General features: G+C 36.5%; 1 protein-coding gene across 2 annotated transcripts in view; it reads right to left on the bottom strand.

The window, feature by feature from the left end:
* Positions 1 to 26,320, bottom strand: part of ETV1 (ETS variant transcription factor 1) — a 114,970-nt gene extending 88,650 nt beyond the window's left edge. For both annotated transcript variants that reach the window (XM_086855652.1, XM_086855681.1), the window contains exons 1-2: positions 26,154 to 26,320; positions 25,852 to 25,914 (exon numbers count right to left, since the gene is read on the bottom strand). The gene's annotated coding sequence lies outside the window, so the exon portion shown is untranslated. The remainder of the gene's footprint in view (positions 1 to 25,851; positions 25,915 to 26,153) is intronic.
* Positions 26,321 to 26,930: the final 610 nt, after the last annotated feature.

Here is a 26,930-nt window from a genome sequence, read left to right as displayed (position 1 = left end):
CATAGAAGACAGGTAAAAACACTGCTGAGCATCTCATTCTCATTTGCTACCGGTCTGCCAAGCCTTGCTCATCAGAGGGGTACTGCTTTCTTTAACCTTCCCTTCCTGGCTGACATACCTGTAGAAGCACTTCTTGTTATTCTTTGCATCCCTTGCTAAGTTCATCTCCAGCTCCACCTTGGCTCTGCCTTTTATGTGCTGGAATATGGCCATTTCTGTGTTTCCTAAACTAGTCTTTATGGTAGATAACTCTTCTTCTATCTTTGAAAAATAATCCCTCATATTCAAGAAAATGAACATGAATACCTTTCACTGAATAGCCTCTAGGCCCAACTAAAAAGGAAGTACAGAAAAACTTTATTGATAATCATTGATAATGATCTGCAAAACAAAAAAGCCACCTCACCATATTCTTCAGTGGCCCTTTCCAAATATTGGAAATACCTTCCTTTTAGCACAACAGTTATCTTCTATCTTTCTCTCTAGGCTTTCCCACTGCCAAGAGACTCCATAAGTACCCTAAGTATTATGTAAGCAGAAAATGGTAATGAATAGGGCTCCATTTCTATATATCTGTTAAGACATCAATAGTTAATGACTAATTTATATGAGTATTCCAATTATGTAGGTTCAGGGAATGTTCAGATTTAACACACTCTTTTCCTATAAAAAAAAAAAGTGAGTTTATATCCTTTTTTCCCAGTATTCTCAGGAATGGTATCTGGGATCTTAGGGATCCTGTGCCTATGAGTCAAGTGTCACAATAATTTTTAATGAACTAAATAATTATAAAGACACCTACAACACATGTTTAAGTTATACATTTTACAGGACCTAAATTAACATTTTATCTTAGTGCTGATGTACAAGCAGCCTCCAGGACCTTTCTACACTTGAAAACACTCTTACACAAGTCATTCACACCTTCCTGAAGGAACTGCAAAGAGCAGCAGTCAAGGAGGCTGCTCAGGCACAAAACAACACTAATTCATATTCTGCTGTCCAGAACTGGCTGCAAAGGAAGTCAAAACAGGTGAGCAATGAGAAGTTTCTGAAAACATTTCAGAGGTGGATTGAAAGACTGCAGTAGATTTGTTATGCTTCTAACTTTCCAGGAAAAATATAAATGAGCTCTAGCAATGTTACATTTGGTACCTATCGCAGACAGAGGATAAATAAAGATTCTCCAATAGACTTGGCAGACAAATTAAATGGCTGTGAACCCATAAGGAGAGGGAGAAAAATCCAGTGTGATAATAAAACTCTCAAGTGTAACCTTGTAACACAGGTTAATGAAAAATGATAAATGAAAAATTCTCTTTCTTGCCTAGATTTTCAAATATGTTAAGTTCAGAATTTTTTTTTTTTTCCTTTAGTCGTCTGACTTGCACTCAGGTCTACAAAGAAATAGATAATATGCCTGTTAAGTGTCACAAAAAAAAATTAAAATATGTCCAGTACTACAATTAAAGGAAAAAAAAATTCAATCCAAACCACAGAAATAGGAAAAAGGGGTTCTATGTCACCTGAAACCACCTCAGAGGATGACTTCTGTTGTTACTCTACATTTATATTTACCAGGTTCATAATCTGTTAAAGCATGGCTTGGCACATGTATCTAGCTCTATGGTACCATGTGTAACATTTGGAAGTTTTAAAGAAAAGTTCCTCTGGTACAAGATATTACTCATTATGAATGTCCAGCAAAAAAAATCTACTTTGCTTTTCAATGAGACTAAATAAAATTATATATAGAACTAAGCAAAACTCTTTAGGACAAGATAATGCTGCTGACATAACTGTTCTTTAGCATTTCCAATAATAAAATCCCACATAACTCTTAGGTTTCCCAAAGGGGTAAGAAGATATCTGCTATCCAGTGAACAACTTGGCTCTAATTCCTACAGAATGCTTAAATATTCTCTTTAGCCTTCAGAGTTTTCTGTTGTCTTTTCCTTCAACCTATAAATTTATCCAGACATTCATTGTAGCCTTACCTAATATTCAACCATTATTGACTGTCTGCCTGAGGTTTTATCGATGAGCAGTATTTATTCACTGAAAATATAGTGATGAAGCAATAGTTACAAACCTCTCCAAGTCCTGTTCCTGCATCTAGAAGAGGGAAAATGTACTGGAAAAACCTCAATCTTTTGTGCTTCTGGAAAAACCCTCAGTCTTTGTATTCAGTCCCACAGCAGTAATAAATGAAAAAATAGCTTTGAAACAACTGTTCTTATTTTCAAAGTTAAGTATCTTGTCATCATTCGTATAGGTTAAAGAGTAACTAAGCTTGTCAATTGGAATTGCACACCTAATTTGCACAGCTTCTTTTCCCCAATGTGCAGAGAATGAGAGAATTACTGCTTTATGCAGATCTGTCCATACATAGTTAAATGTAAATTGTTTATAGATATTAAATAAAAATTTCCACTGTGTTTATGTAATATATCTATTGAATGGAGTAGTGCTGTGAAAAATGTAAAGCACCAGAAGAAAAAAGACAACATGTTTAACTATGTAAGAAAGACAATAAAGTAACTGAGCAGCAAACACAAGAAGTTATTTCCACCTGGTAATGCTTGTTAGGTCAGTTGTCTTTTTCTAAGCAGAGGGCATTTGACCCTTCCAGTGAATAGAATGCGCTAAATTGCTTCCTGTTTCAGAATCTGTGAAACCACAGGGTGAACATCCTCAGGAAACCCAGGTAGGTTGACTATAGCCAAAGTGGCTGCTTCAGGAGCTGCTTGTGCTAGCGGAAACTTGATTTGCAACAGGGTAAAGGTTGAAAGCTCAAAGATCATGAAATACAGACAAAATAACAGTACAGGCAAAAAAACTCATATGAACAAAAAGGTACCTGAGTTTCTCTTCTGTACACAGTGAAGAAAGGAAGTTCAAGGAGAAAATATTTATCTTTGAACAGAAAAAAACATTAAATAAAAAAGTAATCATGCTAGCTTGTTGCTGAATTTCTAACTTGACAAAATAAACCTTACACAAGTAGTGCACATACAAGTGGTAAGGTTTACGAGATAAAGCAGAATAAACCCCATAAATCTTTGTGAAACAGAAGTTTCATACAGGAAGTATTTCTGGGGTATGAACAATTTTTATTTCTACTTTGAGGTATAAAATGCTGATCATTAGCAGCATTTAATAATAAAAATCAAAATATATGTGGAATTCATAAAATTGAAGTATGTCTCTGTCTGATGGCAAGTAAGTTAAAAGTTTGGGTTTAAGTGATGTCTTCCAATTGCTATTAGGTAAACTCTGTTAGCCTCCAGTCCTGTACAGGCATCCCACTGCTGAATAGTGCTCAACCTCACAAAAATATTGACAACATAAAAAAGTGTTGTGTGTAGACAAACACACATAATTCCAGTACTCTTTATTGAGGTAGGTATTCTTTTTTTAAGTCTAAACTTCCTATAGAACATATTTAAATGTTTAGATGCATAAACATCTGAAATGTTAGGTGAAACCAATACTTCTAAAATGGAATATTTACATAGAGGTGTTTAGTTTTAGGTCAACAATTTCATCAACAGTTACAGGTATCACATAAAATAAATACCAAATTTTTCTCTACTCACTTATTTTCAAGCTGTTTTTTTAGCTTATTATACAGAGGCTAGATCTGAGACAGTTCCAGTCACTGAGGACAAGTACTTACAATAATATCAAGGAACAAATAAAATATATTTTAAAATCCTATTCTTCGTCTAGTAAGGGAGCATAATTTTATTTTATCCATGAATTTTGTGGGGTTTTTTTGTTACTTTAAAAGTTTAATTTTTATCACATTATTATGTCTTCTCTGGCAATAATAACATGGTGCTTGACATTAGTAGCAAACTATGAGTGGTAGGTCTGTACCCAAGAACAACAGCTTGAACCATAGTACCAATAACTATTGTGCTGGCTCTGGGAATGAAATTTGCCAAATGTTGTCAAAACCTTTAGAGCAGACTCTGTTATATACATGAAGTCTCTGGGTCCATTGTTTCCTTGCACTGTAGGAATAGAAGTCACATTTGTGTAGCACTTTTATAATCAGAACAACTTATTTTAAAAAAATAGTTTTGTTATGTAAAGAATTTTGTTGACAATATCACAGTTCTGCTAGAAATCTCGTGCCTGGAACTTTCATTGGCAGCTATCTAGTTAAGCGTGAGAAACCTCAGGAAAACATATTTTCCTTTTCAAAAAGAAAGAAATTTCTCTTTCCCTGCATTGCTAGCAACACAAGCTCTTCCCCAAATATCTCCACAGACAAGCAACATAAGAGATATTCTGCTTTAAGGAACAGTTTCCTCGGCTGCTCTATGTATTATATTTAACCAACTCTTGCAACAGACGCACTGACGTAAGAAGCGGAACTGAACTGTGTGAAAAGGGTGCTTACTGTGCTGAGACACACACAGACTTGTGTGTGTATGTCCAGGGAACTTGCACCCTCAACCACACCAGTGCTGTTGTACTTTCCTTAACATGGGGTGACCCATTACAGCAGGCATTAAAGTCCCCTGTGCTCTCCAAGAACATGCTCTCACCCTAAGGAGACCAGTAAAAGATACAATCACATCATAAACTTCTGCTCTCAGAAATATTAGTTGTGCTGGTAGAAGTCCTGAAGACCACAAAAGATCTTAGTACTGTGTGAGATATGCACAAGGAGTATGTGAGTTGCATCTGTGCAGTCCACCAATTTAATTGTAGAGGCGAACTTAATGCATGGAAAAAAATACTAAGTCTGCACATTGTGAAAATGCCTTACTTTATGCTTGTTTCAGAACAAGGAACCAAATAGATCCAACTCATCCCTAGGCAAAAACGTTTATCTTTCCAGTGGCTATATTAAATGCTTAACTCCGTGTATTCGGGATAATTAAGATTTGACCACATTCAATAGAAAAGCTATAGTTTGGGAGATTTTTCTTCCTTCTGATCTACAAGTAGGAGCTACAGTCTTAGAAAGGTTATTGTTCTCAGAAGGATGACAAATCTCACCCTAAATTTAGAGAATCTATATTTAAAGTCTGAAACCTAAGGAATCTGATGTTTTCAGTAAGAAGTTCATTTCTACATAGCATTTTGCACACAAATGCTATGTGCTTGATTCAAACAAAAATAGATGTCACAGAGTCAGACAGGAACCCAAAGTCCTCCTTGGTTATCATTGTCATTAAGAAAGGGAAGTAAAAATTTAACTTGACTCATTATTCCACTGATGTAGAAAGCAGGAAGGAAGACAGTTGATGACACTGAAAAGTGATAAAAACAGTAAAGTAGTCCATCAGTCTCTACCAATTAAATGAACTGGTACATTTGGGGTAAATATGTGTGATAGACCTGCTGAGCTGTAAAAGAGCATTCATACGTTGTACAAAGCTGCTTTAGAAGTTTAAGTACCCAGTGTGTTCTTATAAAAGCTCTAAAAAAAGGATAAATTTTAATATAGCAGAATCTACTAAAAAATGCTGAGAAGAGGTATCAGAAATTATCATTAAGATGTGTAAATTTCTGAATGGTTTAATTCAAAGTTGATATATAACTCCATAAATTCCATATGCTTTTTTTAACCAAGGGGATATGCCCTCAAACTGAAAGCTAAATGATGATCATAAGGCTTTTATATCCTATTTGTAGACAAATCATTTAGTTGGGTACCACAATGTAATGCATAATAAAGAAATTTGAGAGGTTTAGTTGGATTACAAAACAAATTAACAATGATAAGGGTTTTAAAACAAGACTAATTGGTATTTCATTCTAATTTCACTTAAAGGTAAAATACTTAAATTCTGTTATCACTGTTGTCACCAACTTATTATCCATCATTAAGTCCAGGTTAAAGCTGCTGGCTGCCTTCTGTTACAATTTCTTACTGTTTTTTTTTATGAGACCTATTGGTTGCTCCATTAATACCTTGCATATATTAGAGTCCAACTAATGTAGACATTTCTCTCTTTCTCTAGTAAAACCCAGAAAAAAATTTAAAAGTTAAAATAACTAAAAAAAACCCCAACCCCACAAAGCACCTAGTCTGTCAGCAATACAGTATTTGGATTAAAAACAGTTTCTTGAATGCAAAAAAATGTCAAGGTGGAAACTGTCTATTGGAATTAGCACACTAGGGAATTTTTAAAGAACCAATAATCAATGATCTTTTCCTGAGTTGCTGAATGAATTTAAACCGGATGAACTTAGATCAGTAGGCTGTTAGGAAAATAAACCCTAAAATCTGAATTCCTTTTCACAGGTAAGACTCTCTTATAATTACGAGTCAGCTACCATAGTTTGCCTCAGTAATAGCAGCCATTTTTTCTGTGATAATAAGACACACATAATATCTTGCTTGTCCACAAGCAAGATATCAAGAGAAAACCTTAAAAATACCCCAAAAATTCAGTCTTAAAGGATATGCAAAAGAATGAGAATTTCTGTTACTGCCTATGAGTATCTGCTTTATGGATTATCAGAAACCTTTGCTTTCACAGGTTGGTTTAGTTTGTCACTTGTCACAATCCTCAAATGCATATACAGAAGATGATTGAAAACAAATGCTGTTACAAATTATGAAGCCATGAGAACAAAAAAATGCCAGATAAGAAAAAAAAAACAACCCCCCACAACAGCAAAACAAAAACTCCCAAACTAACCAACCAAAAAAAAGCCCAAAACACCCCACAAAAAAACCAACCAAAAAACCAAAAGAACAAAAAACCACCCAAAAAACCCAAACAGAAACCAAACCAAACCAAAACCCTAACCAGGAAGAAAAAAAGAGCACAAAATGTTCTCTCTTCTGTTTTGTAATGTTCTCATTTCTCTACATCTAGGAAAAGAACAAATCAAGATCGAAAGTACACTGTGTTCTAAATTAAGACAGAGATGAGTGAAAATATGTTTTTATTGTGTGTTAAATGTGTTAAAGGAAAAATTTGAGAAAGAATGGAGGTCAGATTAGGAAACCAAAAATTCAATAATAGATGTTAGATTAGATTGAGTAACAAAATATTTGAAGCACTTATGATCTTTGATGTATTAAAAACCCAACCAAGCAACAGAGAAATCTAATGCAAATTTATTTTTTGCTCACAATGTCATGTAATTTGAACAGATAAGTCAATTCTGCTGAAATGCCAGAAAATAGGTTAGTAAACACTACCTGTTTGAGCATATCTGTGTCTTATCACAGCCACGCTGCTGCTCCCACCAGCATTGGAGCCTGTCCTCTCCCCTAGCCCAGGGTGTGACCAGTCAAACTACTAATTATTCACTGAGAGAAAAGCTGCCTTTATGATTCTTATCCCCCACAAAAACCCTCACACATGCTGCACACCCCCCTCCCAAAGTAAATGAGTACACGTGGATCTCAAGGAATAAACAGTAAAGAGAAAAAGGCTTCTCTTGTGCTTGCTACTGGAGTCCTCCTATTTTTGCTCCAGAGCTGACAGAAGCTCAGGGCAAACCCCAAGTTATTTGTTTTCACAGGTGCTTTTCCTATCCTCCCCAGATTCTTACTGGCTAGTAACAAATGCAAGGGAGGACACGACCACTGATTATTGATTCCAGAGGGGTAAATCGTCACTGTCTTTTTAGGTTATCCAGGGAAATAGTAGTCCCCTCTCTCAGCAGCATTCCATTTGTAACTCCAATGACAAAAAGATGTGAAAGGGACAAAGGAAGTAAAGAAAAGACTCTCACTTCACATCTCACTGCCTTGAGTAGTGGGACAAGTACATCGGAGAGAAATCTGCTTGTACAAAGGGGTGATGTAATGTTTTCCTTCCTCATTGACTGAGGGAGTTGGAAGAAAAATGATGGGTTGAAGCTTGTGTAATTCGCTATGACTTTAGATGTTGGTCAAAATGCAACTTGCATCAAGAAAAGAAATTAAAAAAAACAAACAACAACCAAAACCTGCTTATACTGAAGAGAATCAAATCCCACAGTCTATTCTATGGGAGAAGTCCATCAATTCTCTTGGAGCACTGCTCCTTTTTAGGATGTGTGTCTGTGTAGCATGCAGTATACAGCAGTGTACAGTAGACAGCTGCTTGAGTGAAAAAAAAAGCTCTCACCCAGTGACCAAAGAAAACTGCTAAAATTCAAAGCAGAAACAATACTGAGTCATATAATAAACAAACAAATCAATACATTTCTTGAAAATTTGATTGAGAAAGGGAGTAATCTGCAGCTCATTCTGGAATAAAATGGATGGAAGAAGTAGCAGATAATTCTAAGGATGTTTTTATTTAGTGTAAGGTTCAATTAAAAAATTAGAGAACATAGAGACCCTCAACCGCTTCTAAAATTATACTACTTTTATTTTATAAAACTGTTACATTTTAAGAGATACATATGGGTCAAATACCACTCAAATCTCCAGGAAGATTTTTTTCCTCATTGAAAAATAGATATTTATTCTCTGTCCAATTTTTCAAGATTTATATTCTCAAATCACTGCAACTCCTTTGAATCTGTAAGGCTTCATATATTAATCAGAAAGATTAAATAATATTTTAAAGAAACACAAAACGTAACTTATTTTTCTGGTCCCATAATCAACTAATATAGCTTTGTATGAAGAAGAGAGGCATCTTTGATGAAAAAAATAAAAATAGTTACATACTACCACCAATCAATTGAGGGTGAGAGATGAAGTGAATATTTTTATATAGGAACAAAATTACTGAGGTACAATTATTTCAGAAAGATATTCTTAGCCTGAGGAGTGAAGATTCCAGCACCTGGAACTCATTTGCAGTGATTAAATATCTGTATTGTTACACAAAAGTGAAATCCAATTCCATGAACTTATGAAAAATTTTCAAAAAGCCTTATATTTATTTTTTGAAACACAAGGAAGCAGAGTTCTCAGAGACTGAAAGTGATGAAAACATGAAAGGTAATCTCTAAGTTTTATTGCCAGATGTTTCTGAATTAAAGGGTTCCAGACAGTATGCCAGACAAGCAGCTATAGAAATGAGACCAAGAACAGTTGAGTAGTTTGTTGCTATTCTTACAAAATCTAAGCCTCAATTTTCTCTCTGATTTTTGCCTTATTGGTCTGGTAAATCACTTGTTTAAATTTTTTAATGATGTGAGTTTCAAATTAGTCAGAAATTTCCCCTGTTGTTTCTTGTGCACCTTCTGTGGGGCTTTTCTTCTAGTTTTCTTACCATTTTTTCCTTCAGGTTTCAGAGAACTAAATCACCCCTTTGTTATATACTCCAAAATTTGCCTGAATTTCTGATTGAATCAACATGCATTTCAATTAAAAATAGTCTAATTATAAATTTACATAGAGAATTCTGCAGTTGTTTATTGACATATAATCATCCAAGGTCCCAGCTTCATTTGACTGATGCTAGTTGAATGGAACCCACCTTTCTATCTGTGTCTATGAACCCCATTTGATCTGCTTTAATGAAAAATAGTTCCTTTGTTCAGTGGGATAATGCATGTTCCTATTCATCCTGAGTAACTAAACCATGCAGATGAAAGTGAGAAGAATTAAAAAAAGGGATTTTTAAATTTTGGTTGAAATGCAAGGAGATTTCTTTCCAGTCAATGTGCCCAGGATCTGTAAAACTGGAAATAAAATTGACTCGAGCAACAACTCACCAATCCACAAATCCTAGACACTGAAAACTTTTTCAAGGCATTGTTTAAGGGACTTCATTTAATGATGACAAAATTCATGAGACTCGCTTGGGTGGACCTAACTTTTGCATGGATGGTAACTACTCTCATACATATGAGCAGGGAAATAAAAATAGCTAATTGAGCTATTTCCTCCACAGAAGGGGAAGAAAGAATTATTACTATTTTGTCTGTAGTAGTTTAGCACCTTCTGATCACTTAAAAAAATATGGGTCATGAAATTTTTCTAAAAAAAAAGAACCCCATTAGAGAAAAACCCTAGAGACATTTTCTACTGTCACAATGGTGATCAATCCATTGTCTTTAAAGAAATCATTCACGTACATGTCATCTGTTTAAATCATCTACCAAGCTACTGTCTCTTGCTAGAAACCAGATTGCACTAATTTTAGTGAGTTGAGGAAATATTTAGCATTTTATTTGAAGTATTTAAGAGAAAAGACAGTTCCCAAAGAGCTGAGTTGGCTCAAAAAGAACCAGAATTTTCCACTTCAGTGCAGGCAAGTGACAAGAATACAGTCATATAAGGACTTTCCTTTTATGAGTCCAAGAATCCTGAGTTCCAATATATGGAATATATGGTTCCTATATATATATATATATACACACCACATAAACAAGTTCTGTATGTATGTTTAGAGGCTCACAAGTGAATCTTGAAGTCAAAAGATTTGCAATCAGCTTCTGCTCTTAGACCACTGCTGGTCTATGAGATGTAATTGAGTAACTTTGCCTTTTTGCTACACCAGATCACTCAGGTATTTTTAAAGATATTTAACAACTTCTAGGCAAAATCTTGGAGCAACTGAGTAGGTAAGAGGAAAACAAATGCACGATTATTAAACGACCATTTTCTGGTTTCTTCAAAGTTCAGTTATTCTGATGTACATGGGTGTATGAAAGTCTTTTTGCTCCTTCAAGACAGAACAAACATTTTCTCTCATTTTGTGAAAGATAACCTAAAGTAATTAATTTTCTTTCATTGTGGAGATAAAGAATAAATTTCAGTAAGTCAAAACAAAATCTGCACAACTTGTGTTGTTATGATGTAAGAGAGGGTATTATTTTCCAAGACACGACGTAGCCCTACTTATATGGCCATACATACATACATATGTAAAATACAAATGCTTTGCCTGTATATCACCATCTGTTGACAGGAACCTCAGATAGTACAGGCTAAGCTGGAGCAAGAACCCAACTGCAATGCCATGTCTTGGTCTATATACTGTCATTGTACCGTGCTTGCTGGGGCACCTAGTGATCCTCCAAGATGAGACACCATTGTATTATTCCCTGGCCTCACATTAGTTATGTGTAGGTCCTTTTGGCAGAGAACTAAAGATCCTATACTATAATTTAGTCTGCATTATACTACAAACTCAGGGCATGCATACCACAGAAAAGCTGTGCTTTAACCTGCACTTCAGGTTAAAGTTTTAAGCATGGGAATTCAGAGATGGTTTAAAGCCCCCAGTCTGAGTAAGCAATTTTTCTAAGAAGGTGACAAATGCAGACAAACAGCACAAGAATTTGTGTTCTACATTTCAGTGACAAAAAAAAAGTTATGTACATAGTCATAATTTGTGACTACATTCACAAGCCCACTTTGACATGAGAGAAGGTGACACCATGGCTGGAGGGCTGCAAGGGATGGATGACATACCCCTTGATATGAAATGGACAAAGCCTTCTTGAAAAACCTGGAAGAAGGCTTGTAGCTGCAGGCCTTGTTTGTCCAGGAGAAGTTGAATCATACTGATATCTGCTGGAGTAGGGAAACCACAGAACATAAATACACAAAATTTATGGAGAACATCTGGGAAATTTTTTTTGACAAAGAATGGAGATGTAGGGAGGGTGATACTGTCTTGGCATAGCTATTATTCAGAAATAAGAAATAACTGGTTGGGAATGCAGCAGTTAAGGATAACCTTGGCAGAACTGAGTAGGAGACAGAGTTTAAAATCCTGAGAGACATGAGGAAGTCAAATAGTCAAGTAAAACTTGTAGGCAGAATCACATGAGCAACTGACTTGAAGGAGGCCAGGTGAGCTGGTTGACCTTCAACAACAGAAGAAGAACAAGAATTTTCCATTCCAATGTGCCAAAAGGTCAAGCACAGGAAGCCAGCTTGCCTGAATAGGAAACTTCTGCATGAGCTCAAATGCTAAAAAGAATTGTACAGAAATTGGAAGCAATGCTCAGCTACCCAAAAATATTTCTTGGGCATTCAGTTGTAAAATTATTAAAGCCAAAGCTCAGCTGTCAGGAAGTACAAAAGAACAGTTAAGAAGTTATTGTTATCTCAGAAGAGTAAGTGTAGACCCATTGCTGAATGGGGCAGAGAACTTAATGACAGAAGACAAGAAAAGGATGAGGAACACGATAATCTGCTTTGCTTTGCTGCAACCTGTAAAGGCTTCTTTCAGTTCAGCGCCTAATGCTGGGGAACAACACTGGGACATGTATTATACTTGTGTTAATATGAAGCATAGAGGACTCAAAGCAAATTTAACATGCAGATCTATGGAACCAGACTGATCTTCAGAGGCAGCTGAGGGAAGCCAGCAAGTTTCACTGAGACACACTACTTCAGTCACTGAATAGACTAGCATGTGTGGGAACTCTCTGAGGAATGGAGACAGTCAGATGTCACACCTGTTTCCAGGAAGGGCAGATCTGGGTCACTTGCAGATTGACCAGTTTAACCAGTGGAGAAGAGAACAGGCAATACACGTATTTTGCAGGAAGGGAATTTCCAGTTAGACACTGCGAAGAGATCTTCACCAGAAAGGTGGTCAGACACTGTAGTAAAGAAACTAGAATCTCTACCCTTGGACATAATTCAAAACTCAACTGGACAAGGCCTTTGTCTAACCTCAGAGACATTAGTCCTGCAAGACTGTTTTATGCAAGAGGCTAAGACCTGATGATCTTGAGAGTTATATATCCAAATGTTTTTGTGATTCAAATTTGTGTTTTTGTACAAGAATATTTCAAAAGAATTCACAAGGTCTAATTACTAATACAATTAAATGAAACACAAAAATGAAAATGGAAGTTTGTCTGAAAGTTCAGCTGTAAGAAATTTCTTTTTGAGAGGATCAGAAACCCTAAATGTTAAGTGGGAAACCTTTTTAATAAAATTAATAGTATTTAAGACAGGACGAGATTGAAATACAGTGCTACTATCTTTTTAAAAAATTGTATGTCTTCCCTATGCTGCAGTAGAATTCCCATAGCATTCTGTGTGTTGTTGAACTAGAAAACTTAATAAGAGTAACCCTAGGCCTTCAGAAAGCAAGGACACTTCTCTCTTTAACAAGTCAGTAACTGGTGGCTTTCAACAATTTGTCTATTTAGGAAAAATAAATGTGGAGCTCTCATGCAATGGTACAAAGGAATGTGAGATCTGGATGCTAATTAATTTGGAAGCCTTTGAAAATGTCGCTGATTTTTTAAGCTCTTGGTTTTTTTTTTTTTGTTGTTGTTGTTTTTGCGTTGGTTTGTTGGAGTTTTTTGCCAGTACCAAAGGGCATTTCACAATGGGGATAAAAAGTATCCCTAATTCTGTAGCCAAACTGTTGCAAGTGACTGCTTCATCTGTCACTTGCTCTATCAGTTGGCATTCCTGCAGATAAAAGAAGTCTTAGTGCCATGAGATGAGTAAGAAATCGGGTCCAATATAGTACGCTAGCAGACTGATTTTTCTCTTTTACACGCCTTCATATTGAGTGGGATGTGACTGCCAAATGAAATCCAGAAGAAATAGTGGATTTGAATGTTAGCAGAGATGGGGAGGCTGGAGGGTTGGGGGAGGGGACACAATTAACATTATCATTAAAGCTGCCTGCAGTTGTAACTACATTTCAGTTTGAATATACAGCTCAAGGATTTCTAGCATTTTACACTGTCCCTCTCTCTTTTGCTTTGCATCCTAGTTATTAAGGCTATATCAATACAATAATGATTATTTTAAATGGAGGAAACTTCAGATTTAAAGACCAAATCCATAGTTCATTGAAATTGCACCTCTTAATTAGCTGTTACATTTAATTTATAAGTATTACATTCATAGCAGTCTCCGGTTCATAAATATGCTTATATATATAGTTATACCTTTATATTTCATAAAAAATTATTCTTTTGCTAAATGGTGTCAACTAGAATAGGTTCAATAATCTGCAAGTCTCTTGTGAAATGCTGATAAACAACTTATTAAAAAGTTGAAGTAACTGTTTCACAAGCAATAGCCCACTTCACACGCTGCGGTTTCTACGGTAAACTAAGGTATCATGAAGGAAAATATAAGAAACAGATGTAAGAAAACTATGTATCAACAGCTACATGAAATATAACACTTAAGAATCTCATTCTGTGCACTAGAATACTTCAGCTGAGGCTGAGCCCTTGCAACCTAAGTGCCCAATGCATCACATGTCTGTTTGCTCCTCTCCTGTATATCTCTGCACTCTTCCTTGACAGCTCTGGAGGAAATAGAGGGTCCTGATAGCTAAAGTTGGAAGCTTGGTACAAAGCACCTTCTTAGCCTGCCACAAAATCTCTCATTTATTCAGCTGTCAAATTCAAATTCAGTGATACCCATCAATTCAGAGAAAAATCCAAGTCCTTATCCCGAGGCAGGTATTCCTCATGAAAAAGTCTATCTACTCATTCTTTCCCAAAATACACTCTAGGCTTGCTCCAAAGTTCATTCAAAGTATACCAGGTACCACAATAGAGATATCTTAAAAACTGGAGAGTGAGGGCAAAAATCCCCTTGATGCAGACATTTTTAGGCTGGTGCTTTCAGTGGAAGTGCCCTTCTCACTTATCATAAGTGTAGCACAGACACCCTGCCCCAATGGTTTTATTTACCAAAAATCTTGGCCTCTTTCTTTTTTTTTTTTTTCCCCTTTCCCTTCATCTGGTTGAATTCTTCCTCCAAATCTGTAAATCGTTTCAGGCTTCAGAAAATGAACCCCTTGCCAAATCACATAGACGTACAAAACATCCACTCAGGCCCATTGAAAAGGCCCACCCCATTGGTATTCACCGAGAATAGCACATGTCCTTTCACAGGGCTGGGACTTTGTTGGTCTAGCACTGGTCTTTCAGCTGGTAATAAATCAACTCCACTGACTCCCAGACAAACACTCCTATTTACCTCAACTATGAACCTGTCCCCAGCACCAAAATGTCGATCTGATGAGTTAGTATCTATTTCCCTAAAATTCCTTCTGGGTAGTGGGTGTTTTTCTCTTCACTCTTTACACTACTGTGTGAAGTCATTTGGCAATATTAAACATTAGAGACTTATTTTAACTGTGAGTGTAGCAATCCTTTATATCAGCTTTGGTAGGCAAAGGAAACATCGATCATTCAGAAGGAAAAGCTGGTGCATAAATAATGACAGACAAATATGTCTGATGGGCCAAGTTTTTCATAAGTCAGTGCTGATAGTTCTAAGACTATTTTGTTGGAATAAACTGAATACAGAGAGATGCTTAACATCTTCCCTCTCTTTACAAGAATTCTGCAGATATTTGATTTTTTCAGTCAATATTTGATACTATAATATTAAAATTATGTAATATTTCAAATATTGGATACTGTTTTCAGATACAGCTCATTCTTTATTTCACCTTAAATGAGATGTCCCCTAGAGTGATTTGTTTGGTCTGCAAATGTGAGACAGAACCTGTATTTATCTTTTTACAGAAAATGAGAGACAGGATCTGGTCTCCTTCAGCAAATCTTTTAGTGAAGTCACTTATCTTGCAATGTGATAATCATTATACAGATATTAAGTTCAATTTTCAAAAAATAAAGCTTTTCTTGTTCTGTTCAAGCTTTTGCTTTTTTTTTGTGCCAACAATAATGGCTGCTTTTCTCTTTTTCCTTTTTTTTTTTTGTCTTGGCAGTAGCATTTTGGATGTTTAGCTTCAAAAAGAACTAGGCCTTATAAAATAAGGACTTACATGTTTTGGATAAAATACTGGAAGTGTTCAACTAGCAAATGCTTCTACAAATTCCTTTAACTTGGCTTAGACTACATGACAGTAACAAGAATAGAAAGAATTGTTTAAATTTGATGTGCACAACTGCATATCAGTGACAAACATTTTGATTTCTGTAAATCTTTATTTTTCTTCTAGTGTTTGTGATTATGAATTAATATTGTAAGTCATGTGCACTACTTCTACCTATTACAGACAAGTCACAATACATCCAAATAAAATTAAATCATTCTGTAGGATTAGCTTTCAGAGTCATTCCCACTGTTAAAATCTTTAAAAATTTTACCACACCTGTGAGGTAAGTTTTAATTGCTAAAAGCTTAATCTTGATGTCTTTTGTCAGGTAAAATTCTCTGTGTTTGGAGTTCGAATTTTACCGTAGTAGGGACTACAAGACTGAAGAACGATACTTCTCCTTAACCTGCTGTTATAAGAGTCCTTTGGAGTTTCTGTGCTAATCTAACAGCTCTTTTGTTAAACTACAGAGCAGTGAGAGGGGGGTTTTATGCTTTGTGTTATATTGTGAAAACATTAGCAAATGAAATAAATGTGAATTTGGCTTTTTAGCACTTAGAATTATTCACTTTGAACTGTAAATTATTTATGGTACTCAAAGAGACACTTTGTAAATAACAGGAAAGCCTCAGAAATCAAATGCAGATTGTGGTATTTAGTCTTGTCTTGCCATCATTAACCATTTCAGTTATACAACATGTTTCAATAAATCAAGCACATCTTTTAGACATCTCTCCTAAAGGAATTAGAAAGCAGCAGAAATAAATGAAGCTGTCTACAAGTGACAGCTACAAAGGGAAACCCAGAGAAAGAGTGGGAAAAAAGGTACTCCTGTGAGCAGATGATAAAGCAGATGCTGTAAAACAACAGGGGGATTGCACCATTTCTTCTCCAGAACTGATGATGGTTTGATAAACAGCTAGTCATGCTCCTGGAAAACCCTGTCCATCAGTGCATATCGGTACAAATTAATGATGACATGTCCTGATTAAACTTGCTGTGCTGTGAAATGCAATGCATTATCTGCATGGCAGTAAGTGAACAAATGCTCTCAGGGAGTAAAAGAACAAGCAAAGTCACACACCTCAGGTTAGGTCCTGAGTCATAGCTGCCTGTGGTGAAATAGGTGTTTAATTGACAAAACCAGTCTTGACTTGTGGGCTTTTCCAGCTTCGTTCTGTTCATTGAAAAGAGGTGTCTTGATAATGCCCTTTCAGTAAACTCTAAGTCAGTTTTCAAAATCTTCAGTCAAGCTCTTGAATCTCTTCCTCAAGCAAACCTTAAATAAGCTTGCACCCTGTGTACATTAACAAGAAGTCCCCCTTTGGAATAAACTGAAAACTTCAAACACAGTAATGGTGAGACCACAACATCACCCAACACGAACTGAGTAAGAGCTAAGCAAGCTCTCAATGAGAATTTGAGAGCCCTCCCAAAAGTTCATTTTCTAGGGTAAAAAGAAAACAATCTTATAATTGTAATGCAAATAAAATTTAATTTTTTTCAAGTTTCATTTGTATTTTTCTTGTTTAACATACAGAATGAAAAACTTTGTGTAAGAGCTAGCTATTTGTTTTAAAAATGGAAGTCTCACATTTAACACCACTTTGCTTTCTTTGCTTTACTAAAGCACTTTTGACATGACTGATAAATAATTCTCTAAGGAGCTGAGAAAGTTTTGCCTCTTACAGACGGGTTTGCTGAATTAAAGATCTCTTCCAACATAGGTAGGTTCTCCTGGGGACAGGAGCCAGACTTTGCAATTCATACTGCTGCTGGAAGGAAGGACCACTCAAGGCAGTAAGAACACCACTGTCAGTACAGCTAGCAGAATCTGGAATTTCTTCTCACATCTAAAAAACACATTGGTGGCTGTAGAGTCAAACCAGATGAGTCAGCCTGAAATACTTTCCAGAACAACTCTTATCCTCATCTTACTTTAACCAACCTTCCAGGCTGGGTTCTAATATCATGTAAAATCTAGAACAATTCAGCTGATTGTTGTGAAATTGTATTACAGTAAATGAGATTCCAGTCCAAATATTGGTGTTTCTGCAAGGGAAATGCACAAAACAGCAATAGAGATATTTCCTCTACATTTTCATTCAGGGAATGGACTGTAACAAATAAAAGAAATATATCTTGGGAATCTTGGGAGAAGTAAAATATTGAATCTTTTTAGTACTCAGTTTTCTCTGTGCATACTATCTGGTCAGCAAATGGGTGAAAGGTGAAACATATCCATTTCCCTGGCAGAAAATATATTGTAAAGAAATACTATACAGTAGGTTCATTGACATTTTAGTTCCTATGTTAAGAAGGTCTGAACATCTAGAAGAATTAGCTGTACAGGAAAACAAAGCAAGGCATGCAGCTAAAGACAGTGATGGAAACTGACTGAAAAGATTTGTCCAAGAAGGCACAAAATATCAGGAGCAACCTTTTAACTACACTTAAATACTTCTCCTAAGTTTTATTAAAAACTTAGTCTGGCCAGTGAGCCCCATTAGAGAGGGGGTGGGGTCACCAGTATGATGTAGATTTAAGACAGAGTTTGCTTCATAACAGAGCCTGGGAAGGCTGCAGAACCCAGGCTAGTGAAAAGGCAGCTGACCCAGCAGGCTGTGCCCAGTGAGTTCCCTCACCTGCCAGCAGAGCCTGGGACAAAGCAGGCATAGCCTGCCACAGGGAGTGCCCTCAGCTTGTAGGCAGCCTCTACAACAGGAAAATGAAAGACAGTGCAACTTTTATTCCCCCCTCCTTTCTTTCACCTGGACTTCAACCTACTTATTCTATTTCTGAAACAGAGGTTTTAATTAAAGCTGCCTTCTACACAATGCACTGTACTTCACTTCTGTTGCAAATAACACATTAATTTCCCCTGACTCCGAGTAATCTTACTTTCTCTCTTTTATCCCTGAAAACATCTTGCCTGGGTGAACACCAAGGGGAAATAACAGGTAGGGGCAACAAAACTGAAGTAGCTTACTGGAAGTTATGACAAACTCTGCATTTTGTTATTTCTCTTCATTTTTAATATATATACGTCTTTATTATTGCAACTTCCCCCACTGAAGTTATGGAATGAGCCCTAGCAATGCAGCTTCTCACTGGAGGAATGGAAATGAAACGAAGTCACAGAAGGTAGATAGCAGATAAAATAAATAAAACATATTGAGAGAGGAGGATGTGATCCATTCCCTCACTACAGTGCCCACCTAGGGAGGCACTTTAGGCCAGGAATCTCTCTTTGTGACCTCAGGTAGTCAGATTTAGCCTTCAAGCTCTAACCTTGCATGCCCTTATCACAGTGTCTTTTAGCTGAAAATACAAGTCAAAATCCAGGCTAAGTTTTTTTTTTTTTTTGCATCTTTCTGATCCTGGATCACTGGCAAATCAATTAAATGTTAAAAAATTCACAAGGCCAGCTTCCCTGGGGTATGCAGGAGAGAAAGGAAGTGTGCAAACTTGCTCTATTCAGCATCTTCCTAAAAAGTCTCCAATGTTGCTGGATCTGGAATTACATGTGTCCACCACACCTTCATTTTTTTCTTTTTTGTAGGCAAGGGGGCATTTGGGATTTTAAAGAAGCACACCAACAGGGCCCTTGTGAAGCAAAGATTTTATAGATTCTTCTATTTGTGGGGAGAATGCAGTGGGAAGAAGTGAAATCTCCATACAACCCAGTTATATAGTGATTGTTGGTTTTCACCAACAGAAGAGAGAATGAATGACAAAAGTATCAGAACAGTAAGCTAAAACTGTGACAGAGTAAATCCTCTCAATGGGTTCATGTTTCCTGCAGATCATGTACAGATGGGACATGCAATGGAATCATCAGTGGGCTACAAATCCATCTGCCAACATGAAATGACATAGATAGGTCTCCGTTGGCCTAACATTTAAATGATGTAGTAGTAGAGCAGAACTCCTATTGTGCTAGATGATCTAACACCACAGAACATGGAGCTCCCTTCCCCCATCCCTAAAAGCAAGCCTGCAATTTAAAAGCTGTTATGTACCGATACTTAAGAATATAAAAGACAATAGGTTCTGATTTCTGTGGTAGTAGTTACAACATGGTCTTTTTGTACATAGTTGAAGGAAGGATTTGAAGGAAGATAATGGAGTAGCTTTGTAGACATTTCCATAAGAAATTTGATTGTGTACTAAATATGCCGAAATTGCCAAAATATTTGCTTTAAAATATAAAACTACTGGCTAAAGAATATTGCCATGGCTTGACTGGATGTAGTTCATATGAATAAGCATTTTCCTTTCCATCAAAGAGATTTTATGACATGAGAGATTTCAACATTAAATGTTTTTAGGCATAGACATAAAAATACTTTTTGTCAAGGTAGACAATAGGGCCTCATAAGTAAAGACAAATAAATAACCTGTGCCTAATGTAACCAGAAAGAAAGGGAAGTGGGGGCAGGGTGTCAGGGAAGAAAACATTCTGAGAATGGTTCCTGACAGAAGATAAGATTTCAAACTGACAGACCAGGAATCCTTTAGAGGTGAACTCTGAATGGATCTGAATAGCAAAGAAAATTTACAAGGGCTGTAACAAGTACTTCTAATTAGAAGTGTATGAAAGAAGCAAAGTAAGCAAACTAGCATATGGAAAACAAAGTGATGGGAAAACAAACAAAAACTTCAAAGACTTAGGAGAATTAAGACAATCAGTTATTATTTTATGACTGAAGATTAAGATACAACAGTGATGACCCAGAAGTCAAAGAACTGCTAAGTAGCAGTCCAGCTTAATGGCATGCATGGCAATATCTGAATGAAACTCAGAAATAATCAAAATCAAATAAATTAGGACAAGAATCTGGTATCTTCTCTATGTATTGTCACATGACAAATTATTGCTTCAAATAAGCATTCTCAGCCTTTCTTTGCCACTAGATTAGAGCAATGAATTAACTCTAAAATATTTTTATAGCTCTACATGCAACAGTTTTTTAAGGAATAAGACTGGCAGGTTTTAGAAAATTCCATCTTTTTTAGTTATAAATAAAACTGCCACAAAATGTTTCTATTTGATGTTTTAATATGCTGCTTTATACTAACTGTGATTAACATTTTAATAACACTGAAAAAATGAGCTATGAGATTGGTTTTATACATAAGACAGAGCAAGCTTGAAGGTGTGCAGTGGGTGCCAAAAAAATTACAAAACAGAAGTCAGAGTACACAGACATTAGCTGATACTGCAAACAAAAAGCAGCATGTAAATGTAGGAGGTTGAAGATGTACTCTTTGTACACCATTTGCATACCTTAGACCTGTGACATCCTAATCAAGGTTTACACACATGTCAGCTTTTAGAAAAAAAAAAAAAATTAAATGTTTTTATATAGCACCTAGCCCTGGCAGTTGAAGCACTGGCAAAGGCCTGACTCACTACTGCGTCACTGCTGTTTTAAGCATGAAAGACAAGAAATCCAACAGCAGCAGCTACTTTAGGCAGAAATAATTAGGAGTGGGTTGTGTTATGCTGTACATAGACCTGGTTTTTGCAGCACTGTGTCAGGGCCTCTTAAGGCAACAGCACAGCATTTGTTACCAAGTCAATATTCTGCTGAAGTCCTAAAAAGCTGTGTTCAAAGCAACTATGTATTCATTCATACTCAAGTTCGGTGTTACATTACCCCAGCAGGGTGATTCAAACATTAAGGGTAGATTTTTAAGGCTCTGAATAGTGAGAAGAGGCACAGTTACACACAGAATCCATAAAATTTACATGTGAATTGGCAGATGCAAAATAAAACAGTGATGTGTGAACTCCACCTAGTTGGAGCTTGAAAATTCTCATGCCTTTGAGATTCGGAGGGTGGAGTTTAAGACAGGTCTTTAACTGAGCAGGACTCTCTTAAAACACCACTTGCAGCACTGAAGTGTTTGCTAGAAAACCAGAGTCTGATTTGTTCCTTAACCTGAGAAATTAAAAATTTCCATTCCTCAGCCTAGTGCCGAGCCACCAACCTACAGAACTGTGTAGATGAAAACATATTCTAATACAGCATGTTGAAGCTAATGCTTTTGAAGATGGAAATACAGGATTGCTAAGGACACAGAAGAGTGAGAAAGGAAAACATGAGCACTCTGCTGAAAGGAAGAGACCTGGTGACCTCATTTTGTCGCTAATGGTGTGGGGAAACTTCACAGGTGCAACCATTCAGTAGGTTTTTACAGAGGTGTGAATGCACATAACTGCTCAATCTCTTACTTGAACTTCTTTGCAGATCTTTTAGCTGGGGCAGGAAAGATGTTCCTAGCCCTACCACAAGACGGCAGGGATAAAACCCAGGCTTTCAAGGACTTCAGTGCAGTTGGAACTCCACATCCACATCCTTAAGTTTAAATTGTCTCAACCAAGGCTCTATTTCAATCAAAGTCTCCAAAACTATGACTTAATATCACATTCTACACTAGGACTTGAAATGCTCTCAAGGGATCCCCACTGGTGGCAGAAATAGCATGGCACGGGTATAAAGGGAACCAGATCTGCCCAAACAGTCTCAATCCCCCTTATGCAATTGTGGCTGAAAAGGATCATATTGTAGGAACTATCTAAATTCATTTGTGAACAAGTTAGAATGAAGCAATCAATGACATTGCAATTTGGCTAGAATTCCTCTGTGTTGGAAACTTTTACTGAGAATAGGTGGAATTGGCATTATGTGATTTTTTTTTTCTTTCCCTGCAAATCCCTTTAATGTCCTGTGATGTTGGACGAGAAAGTATCTTGGGTTCCTTAGCACATTTTTTAATTGCACTTATTAAAATCTTCTTTTATGCTGTGCTATTTCACTGTGCTTTGTGGAGGAAGCACAGAGTTAAAAATTACCATTCATGCTATATCTGAGATAAGAAAACAGCAGAAATGTTGTGCAGACGTATGAGCATTCACAGCAGCAAGTTACAGACGTCTTTAATACCTACTTTTACGCTTGCATTTTTAGACAGAAGTCACCCTAGAAACAAATAAAGGGAGTTTAACCCGTTTCTGGACATTCAAAATTCTGCCCGAGCCTGACTCCAGAAATGGAGCACTGCTCTCTGTTGTCAGCACAGCTTTTCTGGTTATATCTGAATGCTTTCACTAGTTCTCACGGTGATACATATTTCTACATGTATACCAAAAGGAAACAATTGGCATCTGCCATAAGATCTATATTTTTGCTTAAGATTCAGCAGGCAAGCCATGGAAAAACTGTAAATCATTTTGCACAGGCTAATATCTCAACTCTTTGACAGAGAAAGTTGTTATATCTTAAAAGGTGACAGGACTCCCATCAGAAGGGAACCTTATCTTGTGCCAAAGAAATGTAACATTTTCTAAAATCTCCATTAACCTCATGCAAGTCCACTAACCTGGCGTTCCAAGATCATAAAAATAAAACTGATGATTGTCACAGCAAGAATTTGAACATAGTATCAATTGTGTTAGACATCTGGTAGACAGTACTTAGTGATAAAAGTAGAGTGACCTAAAAGAAGCTAGCAAAACTTCAGACAGTGTACATGTTTTGGGTAACTTTGATGTAAAAAAGAGTTCACAGATTATCCATCACACAGCAGTAGTTGATAATTCACCTAAAAGATTGAGAATTACAGTGACATATATATGCCTTATCAACGTGATTGAATGATTATTTTCAATTAAGTTACAGTGTCTTCTGTACCTTAAAATAAAAACAAGCATTATATCAGTCTTGTCAGTAACTTGTTACTGTTTTATTGTTTATATAATAATTGTTTTACAATGCCTACTCTAAAATATTCTCCTGTGATTCACTTATTTTATAGTAATTATGATAACTTAATAATCTAACTTCCCTTCATTGTTCAGCGACCAGGTACACTTGTACTTATAAATTAATCTGAAAAAAAGAGAAACAATAAAAAAGCAACTCTTTGAATGCAACACTTAGGAGATGTGTACCTATTGGAATACCAAAAATGCAAGTATTTTGAAAAAATACTAGAGTTTGATGAGCAGCCTTTTACTCCACTGTAAACTGTAAAGGCACAAAGCTTGAAAGTTTATTGCAGGATCTTGAATAAATACAAGAATTAAAAATCTTTCTTAAAGGAAATACTAGAATTATGTTTGAAGTGAATTAAGAATAGTGTCATTTTACTCACATTTTGCTTTTTAAAGTGAGAAGTCAGTTACACTACAATGCTAATCACTACATTAATGAACCAGAAGTAATGAATCAAACAAAACCTTACATTTCCTTTTGACATTCAAGGACAAAATATTTTGACATTTAAAAAGTAAGTCTTATTTTGCTCTGAAATGGGAATCCACTGAAAAAACTTATTGATTAGGGACAATAGGATCATCCACACAATTTAATGAATTTTGATGAAAGGGAAGTTAAGGAATTTTTGACCAACACTTACTGCCAACGTATGAAGGCCTGAATTTGCATCTCAGTCCAAGCTTAGACTTTGTAAATCAGGCAGTTGGACCAAATCTTTCAAAGTTTTTTGTAAACTATTTGTATTGAAACAGTAAAGATTAAGCTAGTTTTCCAGAAAAAAACCCCAAACAACACAACAAAACAACAAAAAAACCCACCCCATCAGTATTCAGATTATAGTCAAACGAAACAGTGATTGATATCAATGAGGTAAAAGTTCCTTAATCTATATGTATATTTAGTTGTAACAAGGGCATACTACTAGAAGAAAAGCCCCACACACCCACACTTCCTCCTCCTCCCCAAATTCTCTCAAGCTACCTAAATTAACAAGTTCTATCTTTTTTCCTTTAATAATAAGACTGAATTGAAACATGTGGAAGTTCAATTTAGGTGGAATAGCTCTTCCTGCATTTGCTTGCCTTACATATGTGTATGATAAACATTTTATATCTGTCTGAATCAAAGTCTGAATTCTGGGATATCATTCTGGGATAAAAAGAGAGGTTTAGAATGCATTTATATTTACTAAAAAATCCAACAAATGAAAACACCACACTGAAAAACCCTATACAACATCCTTTGCAACAGTGGCTCATGCCTGGGCAGAAATTACAGAGACAATGCTCATGTTGCAATGTTCACCTCATCAAGGAACAAAGCTATCACCAGTCTCTCTCTGCAGGTACAAATAGTCCAAAGAAGAATTGTTATAATGTGGTTTGGCTGGCTGAGCCTTTTTTTGTATATTTAATGTAAATAGATTGACAGCCCTGAAGATTGACAATTATCTTATTAGCTGGCACAACTTGGCTCATAAAGATGGTTTTCACCAAAAGAGTAACAAGTGTTCACTTTCCTGTCCAAAAAAGCAGCTTATTAATGCAAATTTTACCCTAGGTAAAGAACAGCCAACCAAAAGTTTATTTCAAAGAGGTCCATCAGCAGCTAAGTATTTTCATATCAACACTAGAATAAAAATTGACCCAAAAACTTCAAAGTATTTCTTTATCACTCAAACCCAGTAAATTATTTCCCATGTTTATTAGAGTGGGCACCATCAACACAGCTACCCTGTTTCTATAAATAACAAAGCCTGATGATTATCACTTACTCTTTTTATGAGTCACATTTAAAGGGAGCCCTGAGGTGCTTCTCAGGGAGCCTCTTTGAATCATGAATCAGAAAGGAACGAAGGCAGGCTCTGATTATCACCATACCTAGAATCTAGATGCCTAGAAGTATTGTTGCCTGTTTATAGCTTCAAGCTGTAAGGCAGTTTCACATAATGGAAGTCAATGGTCATAGAGGAGCTTCTCATCTTCATATGTATTTGTAAAGTTAAGAGAACTTGATAATGGAAAACCTCCATAAACACACACACACAAAACAGAAGAGAGCAACCCCCCCTTCTTCAAAGTTAACTGAAAATCCATAGTGTGAACAAAAAGGAGGAATAAGAGCCATCAGGCTCCCCAGGGCACAAGTGCAGGCTGGTCAGACATCAGCAAACCCTGACAGACATGAGGACAGTTTCTACCTCATTTGTTGCTGCTGCACAGCACACCCTCAAGAGCCTCACATGCCACGGATTTTAAGCTATTACTTTATTTCTCATTAACAGCTTCCAGGTCTTGCCCATGTTTTATTCATTTTCCAGCCAGGGCTACAGTAAGGCTTTTACTCACCTCAGCAGGACCACAAGAAGTTTCCTTCCTTATGGACAGAGAGAAAACAGAATGCTTTCAGACCTGATGGAGATGGAGACAAGCAGCAATTAGCTGACAACAGGCCGACACGTTCTTCACCGCTCTTGCATAAAACATTGAGCTGTGCTCCTCTGGCCCACCTCAGCTTTCTAAATTTATTTATTTATTTTCAGGCTAACCATTTAGTAGCCTGGCAAACTGCTGTTTTGCAAAGGTGAATTTTCTTCTTCTTTTTCTTCAGGTTATGAAAGAAATAGATAAAGTTCTGGAAAGTCCTTTACCTTCTTTTGACAATCCTTCAGCTCCCCTTTGCTTGCAAGTGCTTCCCTCTTCCTGTGAAAGGCTGGGTTGTATTGCCTATTTCAGCCCAAATTTCTCTGGGTCTTTCTGCTTCCAAAGCAAAGAAATCCTGCTTTACTCCTCCAGCCTTAAACAGAAGGGCTCTCCAGATAAATGTAATTAACCCATTTATCTAGCTCATTGCTGCTCATTAGCCCTGAGTGCCTTCATCTGGCCTCCCAGGTCCCACAGCCATTTTTGTGGATGCCACTGCATCACACTTCACTTTAAGCATCTGTTTTCTCCTTCCACAGAAGAGTTCTGTGATCTTCTCCTACATCCTTGTCTAGAGATAATTCTTCCTGATCTCTTTTCTTCCATTTTATAGCCATTTTCCCAGTCACTCCTACAGAGAGGGGAGGGACACCACCTCTTGGAAGTGTCTACTTCCCAGAAAGTCTTGGTCTTGCTATGGTCTGCCTCAAAATTACAAGCCCCAGAAGCCAGTTGGGGTTAAAGGCAGTAACTTGTAAAGTACCACTAGTACCCTAAATCACTAATAATCACTAAAATACTTTAATCTTGGCAAACAAATAGTAACCTAAAGATTTAGGAAAATAAAAAATGAATTTTTCTGCCTTTCTTACCACAGCTGACTGGATTCCTTCTTACACTGATATTCCAAAACTTATTTGTTTAACTTTATTTACATTAAATAATTTTGGATATTAGCTAGTCATTGTTGTGATGTACATGCAATCCTAGAGAAGATTAAGATA

This window comes from Cyanistes caeruleus, chromosome 1, assembly GCF_971803275.1.
Source record: "Cyanistes caeruleus chromosome 1, bCyaCae1.hap1.1, whole genome shotgun sequence".
NCBI lineage: Eukaryota > Metazoa > Chordata > Aves > Passeriformes > Paridae > Cyanistes > Cyanistes caeruleus.
This window is presented reverse-complemented; position numbering and strand designations above follow the sequence as displayed.